Source organism: Ursus americanus, chromosome 10, assembly GCF_024610735.1.
Source record: "Ursus americanus isolate L20-20 chromosome 10, mUrsAme1.1.p, whole genome shotgun sequence".
Taxonomy (NCBI): domain Eukaryota; kingdom Metazoa; phylum Chordata; class Mammalia; order Carnivora; family Ursidae; genus Ursus; species Ursus americanus.
The window spans coordinates 51138622-51164597 of record NC_142136.1 but is presented as its reverse complement, the minus strand read 5'-3'; positions in this window follow the sequence as shown (position 1 = coordinate 51164597).

The following is a 25976-nucleotide window of genomic DNA, read 5'->3' as shown; positions in this document are numbered from 1 at the left end:
CTTCTCCCAAGTTCAGTGAGCATCTTTATGACCATTGCTTTGAATTCCTCACCAGGTAGATTACTTACCTCCCTTTCATTACGTTCTTTTTCTGAGGTTTTATTTTGTTCTTTCATTTGAAACATTCTTCCATCTCCTCATTTTGCTTGACTGTGTTTGTTTTTATGTGTTAGGCAAAACCGTTATCTCTTCCAGTCTTAAAGGAGTGGCTTTGTGTAAAAGATGACTATTATTCAACCTTGCCCTAGGTTTTGGTTGTTTCTCGGAACTTTGTGATTGTCTAAGTAGCCTGTTTTGCTCTTGAAAGGTCCCAGTTTTTGAGGGTGTGCCAGGACCTGTTAGTGTTAGTGTTTCAAAGGGAGAAATCTCAGTCAGTAACTAGGAAGCCAGATCCTCAGGCAACGGCTTTTAAGATATGTAAATACATGCAGTCTTGTAGGTCTGAATCATAAACACTGCTGACTCCTAGACAAGGAGATCTAGAAGTGTCCACTAGGTAACTGTTGCAAAAACTATGGCTTTAGATGTATGTATAAGCTCCTTTCTGGGAGGTATCAGAGAGCTTTAGTGAGGCCAAGGGAGGGCGCTAATATTGTCTTCCTGCCCATGTTCCCTGAGAGCACCTCTGTAGCCTCTAGAGATGTGGTAAGCCTGAAGCCTGCCCCTCAGGCTAAAGCTCCAGGACAAGAAAATAGGCCTTTTGCACATGAGGACTGAGGATGTGCTTCGGCCTGCTGTTTGTACAATGCCCTGAGGGTGGTCAAGGACTGTCTCTACAATTGTTTCAGACACATGGAGCCCAGAAACACAATCCCCTTCTGGCCACCAGGGCCAGATGCTCAAGGGACATCCCCTGTGTGGGCTGTGCATGCCTGTTGACTGTGGCAGGGCAGGCCACAGCTGTGACACACGATTGACAGGGCACTCAGTTGGCCTGGTTGTGGCTAGATAGCCCACAGCTGCAGCACTCAGGGGTGGGACAATCCCACCAGAGCTAGCAGGCTAGAGGTGGGATGCAAAATTGGCACCCAACAGCACCAGCTCCAAAAAAGCAGAAGAATGCAAAAATGGCACCTACGAGTGTCCCCATCCCTGGAGAGAGTCCCCAGGATTTTGTCTCTCTGGAAGATGCTTTAAGATGAACAGATGCATCTCCTTTGCATGTCCTCTAGGCCCCTTTCAAACCATTAATATCGTACTGAATCTCAGGGTGAATGGGTCTATGTACAAGACCCTTAAGAGCAGATTTTCTGTTCCCTATAGCCCTTTGGTTCTCCTGGAGGTAAACCATGTTGGTTTTCAAGGCCAGACTCTTTGGTGCTGGTCCCAAGTGTTAGGTGCCCTATGTAGGGGACAAATTCCTTGCTTCTCAGGAACAAACTCCATATTATGAGATCCACCTAACTGGGTTGGGTCTTTGCAAGACCACGTCTCCACCTCTCCTACCCGTTTTGATGTGGACCTTTCATCCTTTGTTGTAGAGGCACTATCAGCTAGCTTTCAGGTCCTTTCAGAGGGATTGTTCCATATATAGCTATAGATGTGTTGTGCTCATGGGAAGAGGTAAGTTCAGGATTCTTTTATGCCACTATCTTGAACACTCCTTCTAGTTTCTGTATTCTTAATCCAGCCTCAGCCTCAGTCTGCCTCACTCTTACCTGGTCTTGACTCTTGTGTGTAAGCAACCCACAGCCTGTCTGATCTGTTGGTCCTGCCTGTGGTTCTGCCTCAGTCAATCTGTGCCTATTAAACCTGAATTCCACTGGAGCCTTGCTGAGACTGCTGGTCAAGTCAAACCCAAAGCATGCTATCCAGTGTCTCCAATTTGAGTGCCCCTGACTCTACCTGTTATTGGTCATACTAAAAGTAGGCAGAACCTGACATTTCTGTGATTTAGAGCAAGAGAGGCAAATCTGTAAACATCCTAACAAAATAGCTGACTTCGGAAAATGAAGGGATTGTTTAGGGATGCATACAGGGAAGAAAGAATATAGTCAGGGGATAGCTATAGAGAAACAGGATTGCATTTAACCATAGAACTCTTTCCAACAATAGCTGACTGACAGGCTGCTAGAATTGCAAGGAATTTTAGAAAATATTTTTTACTGTGTCAAGAGGACAGAGCACGTATATGGGTATATCAGGTAAGATTTTAGTGTGTGTCAACTAAAATTCTAGCTGGAAAAAGAAAATTAATTTATACTGAGTTAAGCAAAATAAGCAATGTCTAACTTTGGGTATGTAGAGAGCCAGATGCTCAAATGTTGTCCTTAGGAATCTTTTTCTCTCTAAGTTCTGCGTTAATCTGTGGTGACATCATTGTCAGACACACTCTTCCCCAGAAGGGGAAAGAAGGTCATGAGCATCTGCAGACCCACAACATACCAGCTTAGCACTCCAGCAAAAAAGAGCATAGTATCTTTCCTGATTATACCAGCCTTAGTCTAGGGAAAGCTCTCACTGACCAAGCTTGGGTCCCAGGCCCACATGTCAAGCAATTGCCATAGCTAAGTATAAGAAACACTGTGAATGGCCTGGCCCAGGGCATTTTAACATTTGATTAGGAGTATGGAGCTCCAGGGGCGCCTGGGTGGCACAGCGGTTAAGCGTCTGCCTTCGGCTCAGGGCGTGATCCTGGCGTTCTGGGATCGAGCCCCACATCGGGCTCCTCCACTGGGAGCCTGCTTCTTCCTCTCCCACTCCCCCTGCTTGTGTTCCCTCTCTCGCTGGCTGTCTCTATCTCTGTCGAATAAATAAATAAAATCTTAAAAAAAAAAAAAAAAGAGTATGGAGCTCCAAAACCAGATGGCTTGGGTTCACATCTCACTTCCTCTACATGTTGGTTGTGTGCTCTGTGAATCATCTTCCTCATCTGCAAAACAGAGATAAGAATTCAATCTTACAGGAGTCTTGTGAAAGTCAAAAGCGCTAATAGACGTAATGTGCTTAGAACAAATCTGGCGCGTACTCTACACTCCATAAATCAGATACTTCAATTATTGCACTGATGATGATGATAATAACAATAATGATTAGCTCTTCTCTGGGTAGGGAGTGCGGTTAGCCACACAAAAACAGCACTTTCGGAGAGTAAGAGAGAGGTGATTCCTAAGTGATAGGGTTTTATTTTATTATCAGAGGAAGGGTAAAGAATATTGATCAAGCAAAAACAACAGATAGCCACGACGGCACGTGTGTAAACAGCTGACCTTCCCATGTATTGTGCGGCTGTGGGGGCGGCTGCATGTGAGCAGTGTGCATTGGATTATGGGAAGGGGACTTGGAGAAAAATATCCTCACAATTCTTTTTTCTGGTTAAATTCCCAGTGTGATCTCCTATCTCCTCTATTAGGGAGATTGAGGGCAGCTCTGAGTGTGTGGGGCTCGGACCTGATTTGGCTCAGGGTCCAGTACTGTCCCCCAAGTGGGTGTCGCAGTGTTGCTGCTGGGGTGTCGAAGTGATCCAGTGATGCACTGGCGACTTGAATAGAGCTCTGCCTTGTGACGGAGGCCTGGCTTAGGCTGGGAGAACATCCGAGTAATAATAAACAGCTTTTCCCTGTGTGCCACAAGGAGGTCTTTATTTTCCCCAAAACTCATGAATTTACTCCATAAAATTTACTGAGTGTATAATGTATACCCAGAACCCATTTAGGGCCCAGAGCTCAAGTACAGAAAAAAAAAAAAAATAGGAATGAGGTTCATAAAAACTAAAGCTAGAGGCATGGTAAGAGAAAGGAAGAGCCAGAAAACTATGTTTGTTTTAAGCAAATGTGTTACCCTTTTGAAATTATTTCCTATATTTATCTTCTAAGAACAGAGTCCGCATTAGATAGACCATAAATCCAACTGAGTTCTGAGAAATAATATATCCTCAGACTTGCCTGAGGTGGGGTTTGCATGGCTGTATGTTTTTCTTGGTTTTATTTGCATGAGAAAAAAAAAAGCTTACCAAGCACAGCTGTAAGACTTTAGTTTCAACAAGCTATTAAAATTACTTCTCCACTCAAAGGGAAGATTTTTTATTTTTCACGAGTATATCTTATACCAAATGGTAGCCCCATAATGTTCTTCCAAATTTAGATTATTTTGTAGATTTTCAGCCTGTCTTTCATTTAGTCAGTCATCCAAAATGCTTCTATATAATCATGAGTAGAGGAGAAAGGAAGCTGAGGGTTGTTTTTTATTTTCTCACTCCTCAAAGAAAAATTGTTGAATTTATCACTTCAGACATGATTCTTTAGATAGATTGGCTGCTGTAAAAAAAGGCTTACAAATAAATGCTAAGCATTTTTCTGGCTCGTGTTTTTTACTTGTTTATATTCTTCATCCAGTAAATGCTTTAAATTATTTTCCACTTCCTCATTCACAACTATTCTTTGTTCTGAGTAAGAAGGTTGTTTGTCACAGGATGTAATAAAACATTTTAATCAACTTGATGAAACAGTAGAATTATACACTGTTGAGTGGGACGCTGCCCTTGGAAAATACGGGCCTGACCTCTCGCATGTCTAACTCGGGGGGCAGCGACCGTCCTCTGAAGTAGAAGAGTGGTCCCCCAGGGGAAGTGAAAGCGGCTGTTTCATTTGAAGATGCTCTCGCTGATAACTTGCTTGTCAGGCACACAAAGTTGGCTAGAAAGCAAGACCAGTTGCAACACAATGTTTGGAGAAAATTTTGAAGTGTAACCAATTTCCCCCTTCTAATCATAATTTGCAGAACAAAAACTATGTTATATAAAGTATCTATTTGAAAGAAGTTGGATATTAAAAATAACTCCTCATCATTCTCTGTCAAGTCTCAGGGAGCCAAGCTTAGACCCGATAAAATTTGCACAACATTCTGATACCCAGATGCTCCAATCCAATGAGTGAGACCATCGGGATAAAGGGAAGTCTTTGCTCAGCTAGATTCTTGTACCAAAATCAATGACACCATGACCTTTTGACTGAATCTTCTGGGGGAGGGAGGAAGAGGGACAGGCCATGTATTCTAGACAAAACTAACAACCCAAATTTCCAATAGGTATATTGAAGGCTAAGTGCCTGCCAAATTTGATTCTTTCAGTTTTATCCTGTGCGTCTCTATTAATAATGAACAAAATTGTTCAAGGATCTCAACTATCATTTAGTGGACTTGTCAAGTGAACCACTGGCAATCATAGGAGATTTTGCCTCTCCTGTGCCAATGAAATGCAGCTTGGCCTCAATGTAAGGATTTTCATTCATTTTAAATTATTTTTAAAGAATAGAACTCTTTGATATACATTTCTAGTAATTTCACAAATTAATGCATTTCTCTCCCTCCACATAACATGGTATAAGAGTTTTATTTATTTATTTTAATATTTTATTTCTTTATTTGACGGAGAGAGAGAGAGAGCACAAGCAGAGGGAGAGGCAGGCAGAGGGAGAGGGAGAAGCAGGCTCCCCACAGAGCAGGGAGCCCGATGCGGGGCTAGATCCGAGGACTCTGGGATCATGACCTAGGCTGAAGGCAGTCGCTTAACCGACTGAGCCACCCAGGTGCCCCGGAAGTGTACTGCTTTTAGAGGAAGATGGAGGTGGATTGAAAATAAGAGCTCTGAGGACTAGACAAATTATCAACGACCCACCTTCCAGCGCTGGATGCTTCCTTTCTGTACAATGAAAAAAAGTCACCTGAACGAGATAATACATGTAAAGTATCTGGTAAAGTGGCGTGCAGTAGGTGATTGATAAATATTCTCTTCCCAATTGTTTTTTGGTTCCAATGAGCCTTACACCCACAAATTAGACAGCTTCACATTTGAATTTTATTTGTAAGTGCCTGCCTGTCCCCAAGGGTCAGACTGTCCTGCTCCGAAGACTAGATGACAATGTATGTCAGTGCAACTGCAACATCCCTCCTCCAGCCGCCAATGTTATCCATTTGTTCAGTGAACCCCGGTTGAGCATCTAGTCCCTGCAGGCCGCATGCTTGGGAACACTAAGATGAGGAAGATCCAGAGCCAGCACACAAGAAGCTGACTACCTTGCAAGGGAGACGGGTAAGAAAGTCAATAGTTACACCACAGTGATAAGTTTTACCCAGAGGGTCTGCACACAAGACATGAAAGGAAAGAATCTGGGTTCCCCAGTGACAATGGAGGGAAGAGGAAAGTCCAAGAATACTTCAGCTGAGTCTAGACCTACCAGAAGTGATAGCCAGGCAAGATGGGGACAGGAGGGGATGCAGGAAAAGAGGGCTCCAGGGGGAGGAAGAAATGACCTCTTTTTCTGGTAGCACAAAACTCATTACACTCAATGTCTATAATCTTGTACTTCTATTTATCATGGATAATAACGAGAAAACATTTGAGCATCCGTTGTGGTCAAGGAAGACTGCTAAAAGGATGTAAAGTCTGAAGTAAGGTCTTTAGGAAGCTTGGATTCCAGCTAGAAGAGTGAGATGCATGTATTGCAATCACCACGGAAGGCTGGAAGTCAACACTTGTGCCTGGAACTGTCTGCGCTATCCAAAATCGGCGAGTGCTGCACAGTGATTTATTGAACTTACTTTACAGAATTAACCACTTCCCCAATACTAAAAACGTTGAGTGCCAGGCTCTTAAAACCTGAGATTTCCAACCTCTATCTCCAAAACAAAGTTGGAGCAGAAGCAAAAGCACTAGTCTGCTCAAAGGGGATGTTTTTAAGTTGAAAACATGGAAGTGACTGAATTGCATGTCATCTTATATTTTGAAATAATAGAAAAGTTGCAAAAATGGTTAGAAAATTAAGCAGTAGGGAAGAAAGCAGCTGACCTAAGCATCTTTGGAAAAGTGTTTTGACTGGATACTGTAAGGCTAAATACAAAAAGAACTGCACATGTATTTGCTAAATTTGTTCCTCACAGGGATATGGGTTCATAAGTCTGATACTATTTTATATACATAATAAGGTTGAACTGATTAGTAAACATATGTATTTAAACTCTAGAAAAAATACATTGTTGTTGACAACTGACATGGCATATGTTTTGAACTATAATATTTTTATAGAGAATAAAATATAAAGGGTTCACTTATAAGATTAATATGGAAACTATATTAACAAAAGATTATCTTGGGAAATGTAGTTTGATGAAAATTTGAGTAAAAGATTAGTTTTGTGAGTATAATTTTTTTTTCACTGCTAATGAGAGGTAATCCAAACTTTACACAAAGAGAAAGTCTTGGTTCTTGGTTTGGTCCAGGAAGTCCAATATTCTTTAGACTTGGAGAAAGTAACCATGAAGGAGCTCACTCCTGCATCCAGCACGTGGAGGTGGGGGCCCTACATGTGAGGGGGGGGCTCTCCTGGATCCACAGGCTTCAACAACTCTCCGATGGAGGCCAAGGTAGGTGAATACAGCCTGGCAGCTGAGGAGGGCACAGCGCTTCAACCCTGAGGTCCACTCCTGGGGAAGAGACCATCAGCACCTGGCTCTTGGCCTCTTGGCAGGTTTGGAAGAGCTCCTTGTGATGTGGTGAGTCTCATGACCTCTTTTGGAGTCTCCGGCGTTATAAATACCTCCACCATCTCCTCTCCTTGGTTTGAGCAGTTGGATCTCTCTTCTTTCAGTTCTTGAATCAGGGAAGTTAATTCCTCCATCAATATCAAGTTGGTCCTCTTTACTTTTCTGTAAGTGTCTGTAAGGCTAGTTATATTTATTTTTTTTTTTTAAGATTTTTTAATTTATTTGACAGAGATAGAGACAGCCAGAGAGAGAGGGAACACAAGCAGGGGGAGTGAGAGAGGAAGAAGCAGGCTTATAGCAGAAGAGCCTGATGTGGGGCTCGATCCCACATCGCCGGGATCACGCCCTGAGCCGAAGGCAGATGCTTAACTGCTGTGCCACCCAGGCGCCCCTAGGCTAGTTATATTTAAAGACTCTTTCTCTGGCCTGGCATTCTCTGGAAAGGACTTAATCTCCATATACTCCTTTGTAGTGCCTTCAGCTTGTCAACTAGTTGGAATTTCTCTCTAATCCACGCAGCCAGAGTTTCTGAAAGTTGCTTTTCATGTCTTAAATAAAGCCATCTTCTAACAGACTGAACAAGTCAGAATAGAAATAAGAGACCCACCAATAAGGCGATGACAAGTGGACATATCACTATCTTGCACTGGATGTTGTGGAAAGTGAGTTGTGGGCAGCATCTCCTCTACCACCTTGCCCAGCTTCCCAAGGATCAGCCCCAATCCAAGCTTTGTAGAGGGTAACAGCTCCTCCATTTCACTGATCTACCACTGGGCTCTGCCCAGTAACCGTGGAACCACCAGGCACAACAAAACCTAGGGAACACCTCAACATTCCACCTAGAACCCAACAAAGGCAATGGACAGTCTGGACTGGTCAGTGACACGGTCAACAGAGGGGGGAGATTTGCAAGTAAAGTACACTTGTCTTAAAAATATAAAGTAAATAAATATATTGATAGTCAGGTTTCTCATAGTTGGAGACATAAGTTGTAAATAAGAAAAGGGAGGAAGTTAAAATGAACCCTATGGTGCAGGATTGGAGTTCGAAAAATCAGTATGAACTGATTTAAAACACACACACATACACAGAGGCAGAATACATATAAATGTGTGTGTGCATGGGTTAGTTTAGATACATGTACCTCTAGCTTTGTCTGCCATGAGGGCCTAGAAGCAATGACACTCCAGTAGCAATAAGCACACCCAGGGACCAGGTCTTGGTTTCTAAATACTATTGTCCAATAAAAGAAACCAGGACACTCCTTGGTGAAGTGGCTGATTCCTGGGCCAGAGAAAAGTCAAGATGAGCAGTACTAAAAAAGAAAACACAAAGAAGGCTCATTGAAAGGGCCCAGGAACCTACCTGAAAGAGCTCCTAATGGCCAACTCTGAAACAATTTGAGCAACAAAATAAATAACAGTAGGATTGGGCCATAACCCAAAGGATAAAATCAATATCCTTGAGTCCATACTGATACAAACAAACAAATAAATAAAAGGCAGAGAAGAGACAACTCTTCCTTATAGAACTCCCACTAATAAATGTAGATGATAAGGGAACTGCAAAGTCCCCATGGTCATATCCCAGTGGCAATTGTTGCTGGGAAGAATCATTGATGGATAATAAAATGAGTGGGTAAATATTTAAGGAGAAACAGGATATTTGTATAGTCTCAAAGTATCTCTCCCAAAATACATATTTTTAAAGTGAAAGATGGAACTTTATAGTGAAAAAGGCTGTAGCCAAGAGATCAAGGTTAACATCACCAGTAATAAGATAAACCCACATCATGTGTCCTTGATATGACGGCCTGAGAAAGGCACATCTTCTCTGTGGTTTTCTTTACAATGATACATAACCTCACTTTAATCAAGAGAAAACATTGGACAAACCCAAATTAAAGAAATTCAACAAGCAGGAAAGATGAGGCAAGTCTGAGAGACTGTCATATATTGGAGGACACCAAGGACACATGACAACTAAATGCAAGGCGGGAACCTAAAACTAGAAAAAAAAGGACTTGGGTGGAAAAACTGGTAAACTCGGTATAAAATCTGTAGTTTTGTTAATAGTACTGTAACAATATTAATCTCTTAACACTGGTCATTTTCCTATTTTATGTTTACTATGTTCACATTATGGAAAGCTGAGTAAAGGGGATATGGATACTGTTCCACTGGCAACTCTGTGTAAGTCTAAAATTATCTCAAAATAAAAAATTAAAAAAATAAAACCAATAACATTAAGCATCCTGACTCTTCTTTCTACAAATGGATTTGGGATCCTTCAAGGCCTGTGTTAAGTTTTCTATTGCTTCTGTAACAAAACACAAGAAATGCAATGGCTTTTAACAATGCAAATTTATTATCTTATAGTTTTGTAGGTCAGAATCCAACGTGGGTCTTGCTGGACCTAACAGGTGCCGGCAGGACCACTGTCATTTCTACAAACTCTAGCAAATAATCCTTTTACTTGCCTTTTTCTGCTTCTAGGGACTGCCGGCACTTTCTGGCCCCTTCAGTCATCTTCAAAGCCAACAAAGGCAGGTCCCACAGCTCTCTCTCTGACTGTAGCTGGGAAAGCTTTGCCTTTTTTAGGGACACATGTGATTAGATTGGACCTACCTGCATAATCCCTATCTCAATGTTTTTAACTTAATCTCTCCTGCAAAGTCCCACTTGCTACATAACGCAACATATTCATAGGTTTTAGAATTAGGACATCTTTTTTTGGCACGGGGGGGGGGTGGTATATACATTATTCTGCCTACCATAGGGACTTTTCAAGGAAAATGAGACCTAACTCTCCCATGCCAGCACCAGGGAACTCCTAAAAAGCAGACAAGACAAATTGCCAGGGTTTTCCCTATGAAAGCAGTTGAAGTATCCTGAAAAGGTTGGTTCCTAGGATGTCCTCAATTAATGATCAGTGATTAGCACTGAAGATGAAATTACTACACTACTACCACCGGCCCTTTAGTCAATGTTGGACTACCATCCAGGTGGTTCATTTCTACCCAGATGGTGTTCCCATTTCCACCAGGAAGGTCTCAGCTTTTGTTAGAGCTGCACCTCCAGGCCCTAATATTCTCAAGCTTGGCTGGGTCCGGGTGTCCCCACTCTGTCCTATGGCACATCTGCTCCAGTGTCCCGCAGAGCACCAGGCACAGGGTAAAAACTGAATGAAAAATTGTTGAAATGAACGCTCAGGAAGGTGCTGTCCATGCAGCAGACCTATGCATGCTTGTTTCATATCTGTTTTGGCCTGTTAAGAAATGGAAACCCACTTTTGTCCTGCTTTCAGAAGAAGAATGTAAGAAAGAAGCAGAAAGTGGTTCTTTCCATAATTTTGCTGTGGTAGAGCAGATAATGTTTTTATTCCGGTCTTTGATGCAAACAGGGAGAGTCAGGCTGAAAACACAATTTTCACGGATTACTTAAATGTTAAATCTTAACACTTTGAAGCACCTTATACAATGCCTGCCTCCTCAAATTATTCTCAGATATTTATGTGAATAAATGTACATTATATTCATGGGCCCTTCGCAGGCACTGTTAATAGTTTTTAGATCCACTTGCCGAAGCAGCTGACCTGAGGTGCTTTTTAAAATACTGATATCCAGATATCAGTACTTGCCCTAAAGAATACTGATTTAATTATTCTGGTAGGGTCTCACTTATTAGTATATTTAAGCTTTCTAAGTGACTATGATATGAAATCAGGAAAGAAAACCACTAAGTTAAAGAAATGGTGCTTCTTAATATTAAAGCTCAAATGTGCTTTGCAGAAGAATTGGGTGTGAGGTTGCCCCCCCCACGTTGAAATATGCCTCCATTTTTTTATGTGCAGGTGACATCCATTCAGTAATCCGATGGCTTCTGCAGAGGTCTAGCCGGCACCGTCCTTTTCACTGCTTGTCCAAATTGTTCATTCTGGACACATCACCCACTCTCAGTTGTCATTTCTGCCCCCACCCTACTTCCTTCAGTTTGCTCTGTTGCGGGACCAGGACCGATGTTCTATGCAACGCCAACTCTGCCCTTTGCAGCCAACTTCGTGCATTCCCATTTGTCACTTTCTTGGCTCTGATCCTTTCTTTCATCCTCCTGTGATACATCCTCAGCCCTTGTAATCCTTTGCTATTTCTTTTTTGTTGTTGTCAGAGAGAGAGAATGAGCGCGTGTGCATGCACGCGAAATGGGGAAGGGACCGAGGGAGAGGGAGAGAAAATCTCAAGCAGGCTCATGCCCAGTGCAGAGCCCAACAGGGGGCTCAATCTCACAACCCTGACATCATGACCTGAGCTGAAATCAAGAATAGGGGACTCAACCGACTGAGCCACCCAGGCACCCCCTTTGCTATTTCTTAACACAAATGATGGGAAGAATCAGAGTGGGAAAGGAATTCGATGAGGTACTGTGGCCACCATAAAAATGTGCCTCCTGCATATCCAACTATAGGGAGCTGGGTTGGCCTATGGGCCCAGGTGTTATGCTTAGGACCTCACCATTCCATTAGCGCAAGGCCACCCTTCCTTCGGGTGCTCCCCGACAACGGCGGAGCATTGCAGGGTGCTAAGTTGGACCTGTCTCTGAGAGCCTTGAGCTCCTCTGACCGGTGACTTGGGTTCAAGGGCTCCTCCCTGGCCTGGCCAAACGTACCACTGCGACCCCAGCTGAGACACTTCTCCACCCCTTCCTCCTCTGCCCCTCTCCTGGAGGTCAGGACTACAGCCAGCACGGACGGCTCTCCTAGCCCTCCCAGCTCCTTCTCTATTTTATCCTCTGAGGCATCTGCCTAGATAAATTTCTTGACGTCTAATCCCACCTGGTGTCTGCTTCTTGGAGAACCCAAACCGGCGTGTGTACTGTAGGGGAAAGTAGAAAGAACACCTGGATTTTACTCTAAAAGAAAATAACCATTCCTAGTTCATTTATTTAATCGTCATCAATTATATGTATGTGTGCACATCCATGCAGTTTCAAAGAAAAGATATAAGGAATGAACAAACTGGACAATTGGAGAGCAAAAGAAAATGCCCATCATACATGCTGTAGGGACTCACAGCAGTGGCTCCCCACCTGGCTGCACGTGAGAATCACTGAGAACTTTGCAAATGTTGGTGCCCCTCTCGAGTTTCCAATGCAATTAGGCTGGTGAGCCTGGGAATTTGCATGTAAAAAGCTCCCCCGATGATTCTAGTGTACAGTAACGTTTAAGAACCCTACCCCGTAGGTATGCACGCAGATAGGCCACAATTTATAGTACCTATAATCCGCAAACTACCCAGTGGCTCAGGAGAAATGTGGTTAATCGTAGTCCTGAGGGAAGAGAAACATTTCTTCAGCAGATCTTCACAAAGGAAACACTGTGGGATGTCTTCAACCACATCCTTAACAACATCCTTACAGTAAACACAGAAAGAACTTTCATAGAGTTGCTCCCTATGACATCCTTCAATGTTGCCAGGTTCTTTCCATGTGCTACCACTTAGCGCAAGCAGGTTCTGCTCACGTACAAATTTGGAGAGGAATTTTCCACTTTGGTTAGTGTATCTCACCCTGAGAAGGCTTCGTGCTGTCTTGGGGTAAAGTTTCATGGTCGAACTCCAGGGGTACCAGAGAATATATGCTTTTATCTTTTGTTTTTCATACCGGGATTCTACATAAAATTGTTTGGCCTAAAGATTCTGCTGCTAACAAGCATTTGAAAACCACTCCTCAGCCTAAAGAAAAAGAAATCCTCCCACTTTTCGACAGTTCTAGGTGGACCCCAATTGAACCCACAATAAATCCTGACTTCAAAATCTTGGAAATAATTAACTCCACTGCGGAATGACCGAGAAAGATGAATTTCAGCCCGACTTGCTATCCAAATAGATAGGGCACACCTGGCCAGCTGTGCAGGGGTAGATGCCGTCCAGCCAACGCCAGGCCACAACACAGGAGAGAAACACACTCCTCTCACATGCTGGAAAGTTCCACGGCAGTAACTCCAAGACTGACAGGATCCCCATCTCACAGTTAATTCTTTTCTTTTCCTCATAGCCATTCAGGTAAGTTACTTAAAATCTGAATACGAGGAAATGAGTTTGTAAAAGTCTACCTTTCTTGGGACATGATACTGAAAGCCACCCAAAAGTTCAACCTGTTGGGATTCTTACCTCTAGGCTCTCATCTGGCTGTCCTCTCTTTTCAGAAAGAACACCCTGGGGAGTCTCCTCACCTGGGTACAGAGCACAGCTGCACAAATCATACAGGTGCTCCCCAACTTTCCATGCCTGGCTCATGCCAGGGCTGTGCACCGAACTTCTGGCTTCTTCTGCTTTCTGAGATTTTCTTCCCAGCATCCTTACAACGACCCTGGAATGGCAGGGCTTAAGGTGTTTAATAAATGAGTTCTCTCCATCACTTCAGATTTACTAATTTCCATGCTTATTGAGCGGCAGTTCACGGCAACTCTGGTGAAACTGATTAGTAAACACTTGATATACAGTTCCATTACCTATGAATTCATGTACGCTTCAAGGACATTGCTGTTCAGCTAATAGAAGGTGCATGCTATGAGCATTTTGGAATGACCCTAGTAGTGACTTTGAAAAACTTAAGTAGGCAGTGTATTGAAAATCACAGAACCAGGCAGCAGCCACAGTGGAATGTAAGTTCCAAGGTGGGTCTTTAAGCTATGCCAAACGAATGAACAAGAATGTCCAAAGAATCAGAGTTCAAGGACATATAGAAGAAGAGAGCGAGAGGAAAAAAAAAAAGGAAGAATTATATCTGCCGATCAACTTGGATCTTCGTTATTATATTCTATTCCTGGCTTCAAATAGATGTGCACAGAAAACGCTCGCGTGGAGCAAGAGATTCATTTCCTAAGCATTGTGACTCACAACATGAAGTGAACCTACTCCAACCCCATCCCATTTTCGCCAACAGACTACGATTCTTCACGGATGGTAGAAGTAAAAAGAGCCACCATTACTTTCCGTACAAGGAGAAACGGTGCCATGTATGACTGGAAGAATTTCAGGAGCAAACAATGTGCCTCATCCTTGCCTCCCTCACCAGCTTACCAACAGTTGTCTTCTGCCAAGCTGCTGGGGTAACAAACCTATCCGATTCTTTCTGGGGAGAAAAATCTTGATAGTGCAGAGATATAAAAAACAGTGAGCATATGAGTAAAATAAAGCTACCAAAGGAGGATAAAGGTAGAAAATGGCTGAAGAGCCAAAATGTAACATTTTAACAGCACCACCATCTTGGTTTTTACCCTATATTGGCCTTCTGGACAGACCTGATGTTAGTGGAGCACGGATATGCTGAAGGGCTCACTATTCTAGCCCAGCACTGAGATTCTTCTGGAATGATCCTCCCCCTGTTCAGTTGTGGGTTCCTATTCATTCCATCTCTTCCCCTTGCCACTCTTCTAGGTCCCCATGCTGCTGTCCCAAGGGTGGGCACAGCAGGATGGCTTGGGAAGCAGTCAAGAGACAGTTCTTCCCATGGAGTTTGCTCAAAGCTCGTGACAGATTTACCATTTAGTGAAATAAAACCTGCTTCCTTACTTCTAGTTTCAAAGCTATTCAATGATGCATGTGAGTAATGACATGGGTAGAATTTAATATCTGGTGATTTGCTAAACTCTTCTCTTCAAAACTGCAGAACCTTTTCATAGACCACATAAGAACATGCTTTGAGATCACTGTCTCCATCCTGAGTGAAAGACAGGGACCCAGAAGTTAAAAGTGAAAGGTTGTAATAGTGCCAGGCTGAGGGGAAAGGAGCTTAATGCGAGCCTTTGGAAAATCTCAGTAAATTCAGTTCTGGAAATTGTCCTTCTCCTTTCTTGCCCCCAGGCCGAAAAAAGGTGAAGTAAGGAATGGGAAATTTTATCAAATTGGACTTCTTCATTATTCTCCCTCTCACAAATCTGCTGCTCTCCAGGGCAAGCTAGCCCCAGGCGATGCTGTTTAAAATGAGGTGTTCTTTCTCAGACTTGTCCGGTCACAATCCACTGGTGATGGTGCAGGAAGGTTAAGGGTGGGAAATTCTGTCACTAATGCTTTTAAGGTAGGCCTGCAGTGTTCTTAAATTTATTGAGACTTTTCTACTGTGTGTCCGTATATGCATGGTGTGGTCAATGGCATTTTAAAAAATAATCTTTTAAAGATTCTTTTATATATATGTAAAAACATACATACTTATATGTAAAATATGTATTTATATATATAATAACATGAGCATTTTATTTTTTCATTAAGTTTCTGAGTTTCTTATTAAAGATTTTTTAAAGTGTTTTTGTCTGATTATAAAATTTTTTAAAAAATGATTACTATAGAAAAGGTACCATAAGGAAATATTCAGACAGGCACATAGGATTTATTGACAAGGATTCACCCATTGCATTATTTTTCATTCTAAAACTGTAAACAACCCAAATGGTCAAAAATAGAGTTTCGACAAACACAGCTATGCTGTGCGGTCATTAGGAATAATTTAAGGAGGGGTGCCTGGTTGGGCTCAGGTCATGATCCCAGCGTTCCAGGATCGAGCCCCACATCGGGCTCCCTGCTCAGTGGAGAGCCTGCTTCTTCCTCTCCCTCTGCTGCTCCCCCTGCTTGTGCTCTCTCTCTCCCTCTCTTTCTGTCAAATAAATAAATAAAATATTTTTTTAAAAAAAGAATTATCTAAGGATATGGGATAGTAATCATAATACATTAAGAGGGAAAAATAAGGTCATAAACAATATATACATTATGATCTTACTTACTTTCAAGTATTTATTCATTTATTTATGTAAAAAAGAAGGGCATATTCCAAAAGATTAAATATGTTATAATTTCTGGCCGAGTCCAAGTGATTTTTATCTTCTTTTTATTTCTTTGTATTGTATAAAATGTTTGCAGTCACTGTATATTACGTTCGGAATTAAGAAAAACAATTATTACTTTCAAGTTCAAAAGAGATAATCACTCCAATACCTAAAGAACTAGTTGTGTTCACAGTGGTTAAGTCCACCCTTTGAGGGGCTGGTCTTCCTGTTAAAAATTAGAGAACGAAGTGCCTCTTCCTTCCTTGTAGTTGAAGGCCGTGAACTTTTAACCAGGTTCCTTGTTATTCAAGGTGTTTAGCTTTTCGAACATCTCTAGATGGGGGACAATTTGGTCCTCTCAGAGCCTCTGTCCTCCCTTGCCTTCCTGGGCCCAGTAGGTAGGAAGAAGATGCCCGCACCCGCACACGGCTGTTCCATCCTGGCACTGACTGTCCACCTCCAAGTTTCCCCGGAAGGGAGAGACCATCACCACCCACCTACCCTCACTGAAAGGCAACATGGACCAACGTGTTGCAGACAAGGAACCTCAGGACCAGAGAGATGAGGTGGCAAAAGTTCTAGAAATCCCCTCATTTTCCCGCTTCTCCAACACCGCCCACGTTCACCTTCACTTGCTTTAAGGAAACCAGGGCACACCTGAGTGAGAAGATGGCCTAGTGACTATTCTCTGTGATAGTGAGTCCGGGTCTCCTTACCTACATTCCTTCCCGGTGCTTAGCCACTAAATCAGTGCTCTAAAACTTTAAGCTCAACACACATAGATGTATCCAGCTTCATCAACAAATTCTCATTGGGTTCCTCCTCTGTACTTGGCAAAGTCACAGGTATAAGGAAATAACTGCAATTTTCCAGCCCTGAGGAATTAGGATCAAGGGAAAGTTACATAACTATTGGGAGCACGAGTTTACCGAGTTTACCGTAGCTGCAATAACATAGGGGGGCCTCCCATCTTTTTATTTGCGACCACTCTGTGTTTGTCAATAAACACAATGGCCAGAATAATCTTAATCAGTTTTATTGTGCAAAATTCAAATTCAAAAACATTTTTATTGTATTCTCCCCAAATCTCAAGAGAGCAGAGTTTAATGAATGTAGCTATTTAGAGATAAATTAGCCATCACTTTTCTTTTTTTCATAAAGATAGTGAGTTTAATGATATCATTGGCTTCATCAACTTCTAACACTAGGAAACATAAGATTGATCCATTTTCCCCCAATCTTTTGTGTAGTAAGTTTTTATGCAAGTGGAAAACTTAATGCTAACAGAAACAAATTTGACCACGCTTTTTAAATTATGGGATAATTACTAATTCTGTGGTCATTCATTCCCATGCCATCAACTCCAACACAGGAAACTATGAGAAATATAACCACTGGTAAGATTAAACCTGCAATTATAGCACCAATTTCTAGGATATGTTGATTTTTCTCCATTTTGTAACATGTACACAGATATATGAAATTTTCTTATTTATTCTCACATGTTGACCTTGTAAGTGTGGAGTTTGTCATGTTATGATGATTTTAATAAATTTAAGATAGTTTTTGATCCTTGTTATAGCCTTCCTTGTTAGTTAATCTTTAATTTGAGGGTGATAGTATATTCAGAGTACCAGTTCAAACTGCCCTTGAAAACACTAATTAAAAAAGAAAAAGAAAAAGAAACAAACATAAGGCGAACATACTCTATCCTAATTCATCATCATTTTAGCCAATAGTAATCCTTGTCACCTAGCATTTGGATCAATCCCTCCGTTTACGTGAACTCCCACCACACTTGATATCTTTACTAATACCTACCATCTACTTGCAGAATTTTTTCGAGGTACCCTGTATTTCTCCCATCTACTACCCTCAACCCTTGTCTGCTCTGAGGGCAGTGTAGTCAACATTTCATTATGCCTCAACTTAAAACCATTCAAACAGCTCCCCAATTTTCCTCATTGGTTGAAGCTCCCTCTGACCAGAATCCTCCCTCTACCACCATTATTTGCATAATTGGGTTTTGGTCTTTTTCCTTTTCTATAGCCAAAGTAAACTATTAGTTTAACAAATTTCATCCAGTTCTCCATATTGTTCTTTCCTCTCTGGATCAGTATTATCAGTCTTAAATTACCAGTTTCATTGGCAGGGGCCCTGGCTGATCCAAATGCCACAACTGCACAGCTGACAGGACATAACCTCACCCACAGACTGGAAGTGGGCAGGATGATAATCTCAGTAATAATGAAGAGTCAGTCCTTAGTGCTTTGTGTGTACTAGCTGGATCCAAACTCAGACAGTCCTAATGTGGAGCCAATGTGAGGCTGTGATGAGGAAGAGGAGCGAGAAGACAGAGGAGGAAGCAGGGAAGGTAGAGTAGCGGTGGTTAAATCTCTAGTGCCAGGAAAGTACTGGAATGGAATCCTGGCTTCCTAGCTATAATCTACACACTGTCTAGTGAGCAAAAAGTGGTGAGGTCCCCTCTCCCAGAGTTTGCAGTTTAGTAATGGAGATTGGTAAAGGGGCACAGAAGGACACAGAATCAGAGAGGGTCTCCTTGAGGGAAGTGTTGTCTGAAGGAAGGTCGGTGTTAACCAGAAAGATGCAGGGAGGAGCATTATAAGCAAAGGAACTAGCACGTGCAAAGGTCCTAGTTCATATGAAAATGAGATTGATTAAAATAGTGCAAAAAAAGCACCCAACATAGTGTCTAGCACATGGTAGTGGTTGATAATGTTAACAGTGATGATAGCGGTAGTCAGGGTGATGATGAGGGAAATAGAGGTGGCGGTGGTGATGGTGGGGATGATGGCACTGGAGGTGGTGGTGATGATGGTGGTGGTGGTGGTGGCGGTGGTGATGGTGGGGATGATGGCACTGGAGGTGGTGGTGATGATGGTGGTGGTGGTGGTGGCGGTGATGATGGTGGGGATGATGGCACTGGAGGTGGTGGTGGTGGCAGTGGTGATGGTGACTGGTGGGGATAACCACAATAACTATGATGGAGGCATATGTCCTTTCAAATTATCGCCATCCCATCCTTTTAACCAACAGTAGAGCTGACTAACTGACATTTATTCTTTTTCCCAGGTTCCAGGTCACCCTTTAGTGAAGGTACTTATTTGAAGAGCATTTCCTTAAAGGCAGGCAAGAAAAAGGAAAAAGAAGAACTAAAAGTCTAGATTCTGGACATCCGACCAACATTTCTTTTATTTGTCAATTGTTTTAGTGCAGTATTCCAGGGTTTACTGATTTAATCTTTACAAATGCAAGAAAAAAATATAGACAATCTATTATGTTCATTAAGGTGTGATGCCCAGTTTCTCCAGGGAAAAATCTCACTAGAGCAATTAGATGAGACATTTGCCTAACACTACAAGTTTCTCAGTAGTAGTAGAACAAAGAAAACAATATTTCTTCCAAAGTAAATAATATTTCTTCCAAACCGCACCCCTTCCGGACCACTTCTGAGCCATGATCGTTAATGGCAGCATGAGTTTCCTAACAGTCTTGCAGATATTATGGAAATCATGGTCCATGTAGTTTCCTTGTTCACCTTCACATCTACCAGCCATTTCAATGGGTAGGCACCTCTGTTAAACACTTCTGAAATGCTACGGTAAAATATACAGTGAAATATAATTTGCCTGGATGATTAAACCCCTATGCGTGGCCTTTACCTCCTTGGACAGCTGCTGGACATATAACAGGGTTCAAAGGATGAGAGAATCTAACAGTTACAAACACGGAATTCACACACCCAAATGATTTCCATAAGAGCCAAATAAAAACACACAGGAAGGTGTGGCTGCTCCCCCTCGTTTTCTTTTAAGTAGTGTGGCTATTTTCCATTAGACCTCACCTGGTTTGTTTACATAATGTTTATTCCCAGCGGGCTATTGTCTGAAAGAGGAGCAAACGATCATTGTAAGCATGAGCCAGAGAAAGTGCCATCTTCCTTCGAGTGTGTGGGAAATAAATCAATTCTTTAAAGCAGAGGGGCATTCCTCCCACCTAAATCCTGCAATTATGTGTCCATATGCATAGGTGCACCCCCCCCCCCCGCCCGCCTCCTCCCCCACAGGAGCAATGCTTTCTTTAGATCTTGGGTGGAGTCCATAACCACAGAAGAATTGTTAAAACCCATTGCTCACCAGAGGCTCCCTTTTGCTAGTCTTTCCCTCCGCAACTTTAAAACACCTAGGAGGATAACTTGAAAAGGGCAGCACTCTGTTTCGTTGCTCATAAATTAGGTAAGAGCAACATAACGTGCAGTATGAGAATGATATGGGTGTTAAACAGGTAATAGAATCAAGCGATCACCTGTCCAGTCATCAGAAAATTATCATCAAGCAGGTAACATTAATATAGGATTATTTAATTTTTTCAATTGCTATTTCAAAACATCAGGATGTGTGTGGATGATTATGGGATACCCTTCCGACAAACTTCTCTTCAGTTGACATATAGGACAGGAATTTGACTGCTGTAGAAAAATCACCACATTTGCTGATATTACGCTTTTTGCAATTGTCATGGTCTGTGAATTTTTGGAGTCATACTTTCTATTCCCGCACTTAGTCCTTCTATGCCTTGCTCATTTTTTCCAATGGACTTCTTGCTTCGGTGGTGATCGTTCTAAAATTCCTTAAAAGCAAGATTCTATGGATGATAACTGAGTTCACGTCCACTTATAACTGGTAACCTATACTGGAGAACCAAGCCAGAAGTTCTGGAACAGAATGAAATGCTGGAAGGGGGTGGCTGTCTGTGGATATAAGGTGGTCCTATTGACTCACCTGCAGGGATTGGATTCTTTCCCTACAAACGTGAAAGATTTCACCGAGTTTACACTAATCATGTGATGTGCCTTTTTAAGCTGCCTTTACGGTATATCGTAACTAATGAGGTGGCTTTGTAAAAGAAGAGGAAGGGATTTTTTAAGGAGGAGGTCAAGGAGGAGAAGGAAGAGGAGAAAGAGGAGAAGGAAGAGGAGGAGGAGGAGGATTGGGGATGGAGGGAGGGAAGTGGATGGAGGGGGAGGGAGAAAGAGAGAGGGGAGGGGGAGAGAAGAAGCGAATGGCCAATGGAAAAAATATTTTGCAATACAACCTTCAAAGAACAAGCTGGGCCAATATACACCAATGTCTCGGAACTAAATTTCTGTGGACAGAGGCTGAAAATGATAGAAAGAAGCCAGATGAGGGGGGCTCTCAGTCTTTTCTGCTGCGTTCTGAATGGGGTGGGGAGCAGACATGAGGAAACATAGGTGGTGCCCCCCTACTGCCCGGCTGAGCACGAGACCATGCACAGGGAAATTATTTCTCTAAAGCTAGAATTCTGGGAGGAACATTCCCCCATCCAAATCCTGAAATTATACTCAAAATTGTGTGTTCAAACTGGGGGTGGCTGGAGGGGAGGAGGCTGGAGGGATGGTAACTGGGTGATGGGCATTAAGGAGAGCACTTGATGGAATGAGCACTGGGTGTTATATCAACTGACAAATTACTAAATTCTACCCCTGCAACTAGTAATACACTATGTATGAACTAAATTGGATTTAAATAAAAATTTTTTAAAAACAGTGTGTGTTCATATGCATAAATACACCCCCCCCCAGCCTCCCCCCACCCCAGGAAGAGGAGACACAGCTTTCTTTAGTTATTTGATTTAGTCCATGACCTCAAAAACTTTGTTAAAACACAATGCTCAGGGTCAGGGTTTCCCGGATCCTCTCTTTCCAGAAGCCTCCAAGTTGCTCTGCATCTCCTAAGCCTAGATCATAACAGAAGGGGGAGAAGCAACACTGAGGGGCAAGGAACAGTGCTTTCCTGAGTGTAAAACCTAATCCATAGCCTCATTCTCCTTAAGCTCATGTCCTAACCTAGCTAACAAGCCCAGGGGTCGGATAACTGCCACAGTTCTATGCGGGCCGTCCTTTGCAATTTTCCAAAATCGGTTCCCATTTTCTATGTCATTTGTTATTCACCAACCTCTAGAGATAAGTAGGTCACCTTACCATTAGTTCTCATTTACAGAACAGGAAATTGAGGCCTGGAGAGGTAAAGCAGACTTGCTCAAGTTCACAAGTGCTGGTGGCCTGCCAGGCCGAGAATCTAGGCCTCTGACTCCTAGGTCAGCGTTAGCCCTGCTGCTGCACGCTGCGCCCAATTTCCATCATGTGCAGGAATTCGAAGAAGGCTAGGACATGTCTGTGCACCAGAAAGTTAAAATCTAAACAGAGTGTGTTTGTTTTTCTATTCCAGTAGCGAAAAGATTTGTTTAATCACCTCAACCCAACCCTACAGCTACCCCTACCACATACCCTGCCCTTTCTCAGAGGCACACTGAATCCAAATCATTTAAATGGAGGCAGTGCTCTTCCTAGACAACAAAGAAAGTAGCCAGAGCTTATTATGCTGCCACAAAACTCCAGGCAGATCAGAAAAACAAATAATGCTCCTTATCACATTTTTTAAAGATATCTTTTGTTTGAAAGAACAGGGCCACAGGGGCGCCTGCATGGCTCAGTCCTTAAGCGTCTGCCTTCGGCTCAGGGCATGATCCCCGAGTCCTGGGATCAAGCCCCGTGTCAGGCTCCCTGCTCTGCTGGGAGCCTGCTTCTCCCTCTCCCACTCCCCCTGTTTGTGTTCCCTTTCTCGCTGGCTGTCTCTCTCTCTCTCTCTGTCAAATAAATAAATAAAATCTTTAAAAAAAAAAAAAAAGAACAGGGCCACAGCCTTGCTCATAAGGGAAATCATCGTCCTTCAGTAAACATGTATTATACAAATTAATATTTTTTAGAAATATGTTTATTTACTGGAATCTGTGATAGTGTTATTAGCTTTGATTTTTCACCTCTTCCTCTATCCACACTATTTTCCACTTAACTGTGCAATGTACAGCCAATGCGGGTGGGGCGTGCTTCTGTGATTCTTGGCAGAACATTCTTGGGTTTGGACATATGACTGGCTTTTGCCAATAGAATAAGACCAAAGTCATATTGTGCCTATTCTGAGCCAAGTCGTCAAGGGTCCTTATGGTTTTTCACTAGCCTCATGTAATTCTGCCATCACCTTGAGAAGACGATGCAGGGCTAGCCCACTGGTACCGGGAGGAGGAAGCTGAACATTTGGGACAAAGCTGCACCAACCAAGTCACCTTAGTTGGGCTGAGTCTGTGTTAGCCCATCTCCCAAAAGACTCCTCTCTGAAGATGTCTGCAAGATCATCTTTTCAGCTGTGCTTTTTACAAAGTGAAGTTCTTTTCATAACAAACCATGTATTTTCTGCCCCAATACAGCAGATAAGGCAATTTTACTTGAACTTTCCTCTTGCATTTTAACAAAGACGTTTTAAGACCCCTAGTTTCACTTTCATGAGATGCTTTGATAGAGGCAACAACCAGATATACCTGGGAGTCTGGCCCACTTATGAACTAGACTGTGAACCACATCTCATCTTCCATTTGCACCCTTTGTTCAAGTCCACATGAAAGTTTGTGACTCGGAAGATGGAACCATAAAGAGGATAATTACGCAGTTGATAAACATCCTATGATGAAAATGCCTCAAATTTTCTAAGGGAAAATTATTTGTAACTGGGAATTTCATACCCAGCTAAACCATCATTCAAGTGTATGGTTAGACAAAGACATTTTCAGATATCTAAGAAGTTCTCGAGAATATGCTTCAGCAAAATAATGGCGTAAACCAAGAAATACGTAATTATAAGATTTAGGAAACTGTAGATCTATTCCAGGTAGGGCAGTGAAAGAAAGAGTGAGCATGACAGCAAGGCAGCAGATTTTGAGAACTACTAGAGAAGATCAGAGCAGGAGGATAGAAACCCTAATGAAAAGGTCTCCTGGGAAAATAAAAATTTAGTATAATGATGCAAAATTAGAAAGCAGAATGGATAGTTTACAACAATACATAACATAAAGAAGCTAGATATAAACGAAAGATAACTGAATCCACACAATGGGGTGGTGATTATGTATAGTTCACTCTAGATAACTTTAGCATTATTATGCAAAATCAACCTCAAATCATCTTAATATATAATCCCAGTTTATATATATTAATTATATATAATTATATATATTATATATAAAATTAATTACCAGGCCCTCCTACTTAAGGATTTGGTGAAAACACTTATGTAAGTATGACAAAAACTTTGTTCCAACCAGGATTTCATAACAGAATTAAGCTCTACAGAAAATTATTGGAAGGATTATTTTTCCAATTATCTTGTCGATACATAGCTAGTACCATTGTGGATGTAAAAAAAAAAAAACATTCAGAATTCAATCTTTCACAAAACCCCAGTTGAGAGGAGCCAGTAATAAGGATAGTTTCTGATCTGATTAAATCCATATTTTTGTTCTTTTAATGCCCAATTCTACTGGTCTTCTATGGTCTCATATTCATCTGCTGTTGGTCCATATCAGTATATCCCATAGGTATTTGCGTCCATTGTATACATTTAGATATTTGTGATTGCTAAAAATTCCCTATGTACAACTTTTAATCAGTTGTATTCCTAAGATGGTGAGATCATCATCAGGGACATTCCCCAAATTGTTCCAGCTCTTCTTCTATTCAGATGGTAGGATTGTACTTCCCTGACTTCTTGAAGTTAGATGTGGCCATGTAACTTCCTTTGGTGAAAGCGATGAGTGTTATTTCCAAGAAGAATCTTTAAGAGCTAGTGCATATGTTTTCTGGGTCAGTTGACTTTGCCTTCTGCTGTCAATGATATGTGGAGGGCTATTTCTTTTCCAGAACTGTACCAAAAACAGGGAACTGGCAATAAGACATGTCGGGTGCAGCCAGTAACGGGGCAAATTGTGCGTAGAAAATTCCAAAACACTTTAAAAAGCTGACTAAAAATCTGTGTTTTTTATTATCGCCATGTGGCTGTGGTACAAGACAGTATGAAAGTGCTCATTGCATAGCATGCTGAACAGCTTCCCCAGCAATCGATATGCAAACCAGCTGGGATACATGAATGCATTCATGTATTTACTCAGCACCTCCCATGTGTCAGACATGGGGCTCTGCAGCACAGATGAAGTCATGAACAGCCCTGGCACCGTCCCTGACCTCACAGAGTTAACAGCTGGGGCACAGGGGGCGGACTCCCATGCGTGTGCAAGTTGTCTTGAGAGGCATTTTTTCCTTCTTCTTGAGAAGGTGACATTTACGTTAGACCTGAATGACAAGGAAGAGACAATGGTGGAAGACCTAAGAGAGCATTTCAGGCAGAGTGAATATCAATGCAAAAGACTTGAAACAAGAACAAGGCTACACTGGAAGCATTGTGAATGAGGTGGTGAGTGGAGAGAGAGAAGGTGGACAGAGAGGCCGGAAGCAGGCACCATGCAGAATTTTGCAGGCCATGGTAAAAGATCTGGATTGTAATCTGGTTACAAAGAGAAAACATTGGACAACTTTAAGCTGGAAAGCAATATAATATGACTTTAAAGACCACCCTCCACCCCCCACAGCTGCTATGTGGAGTATAGAGAGGCAAGAGGAAAGCAGGAAGCCAAGTAGGGGCTGTGGCCTTGGGCCAGATGAGGGATGATCACACCTTGGCTGAGTCTTGGCAGTGAACATGATGAAAATGGTCAAATTCCAGAAATGTTTAGGGGATAGAGCAGTTAAGACC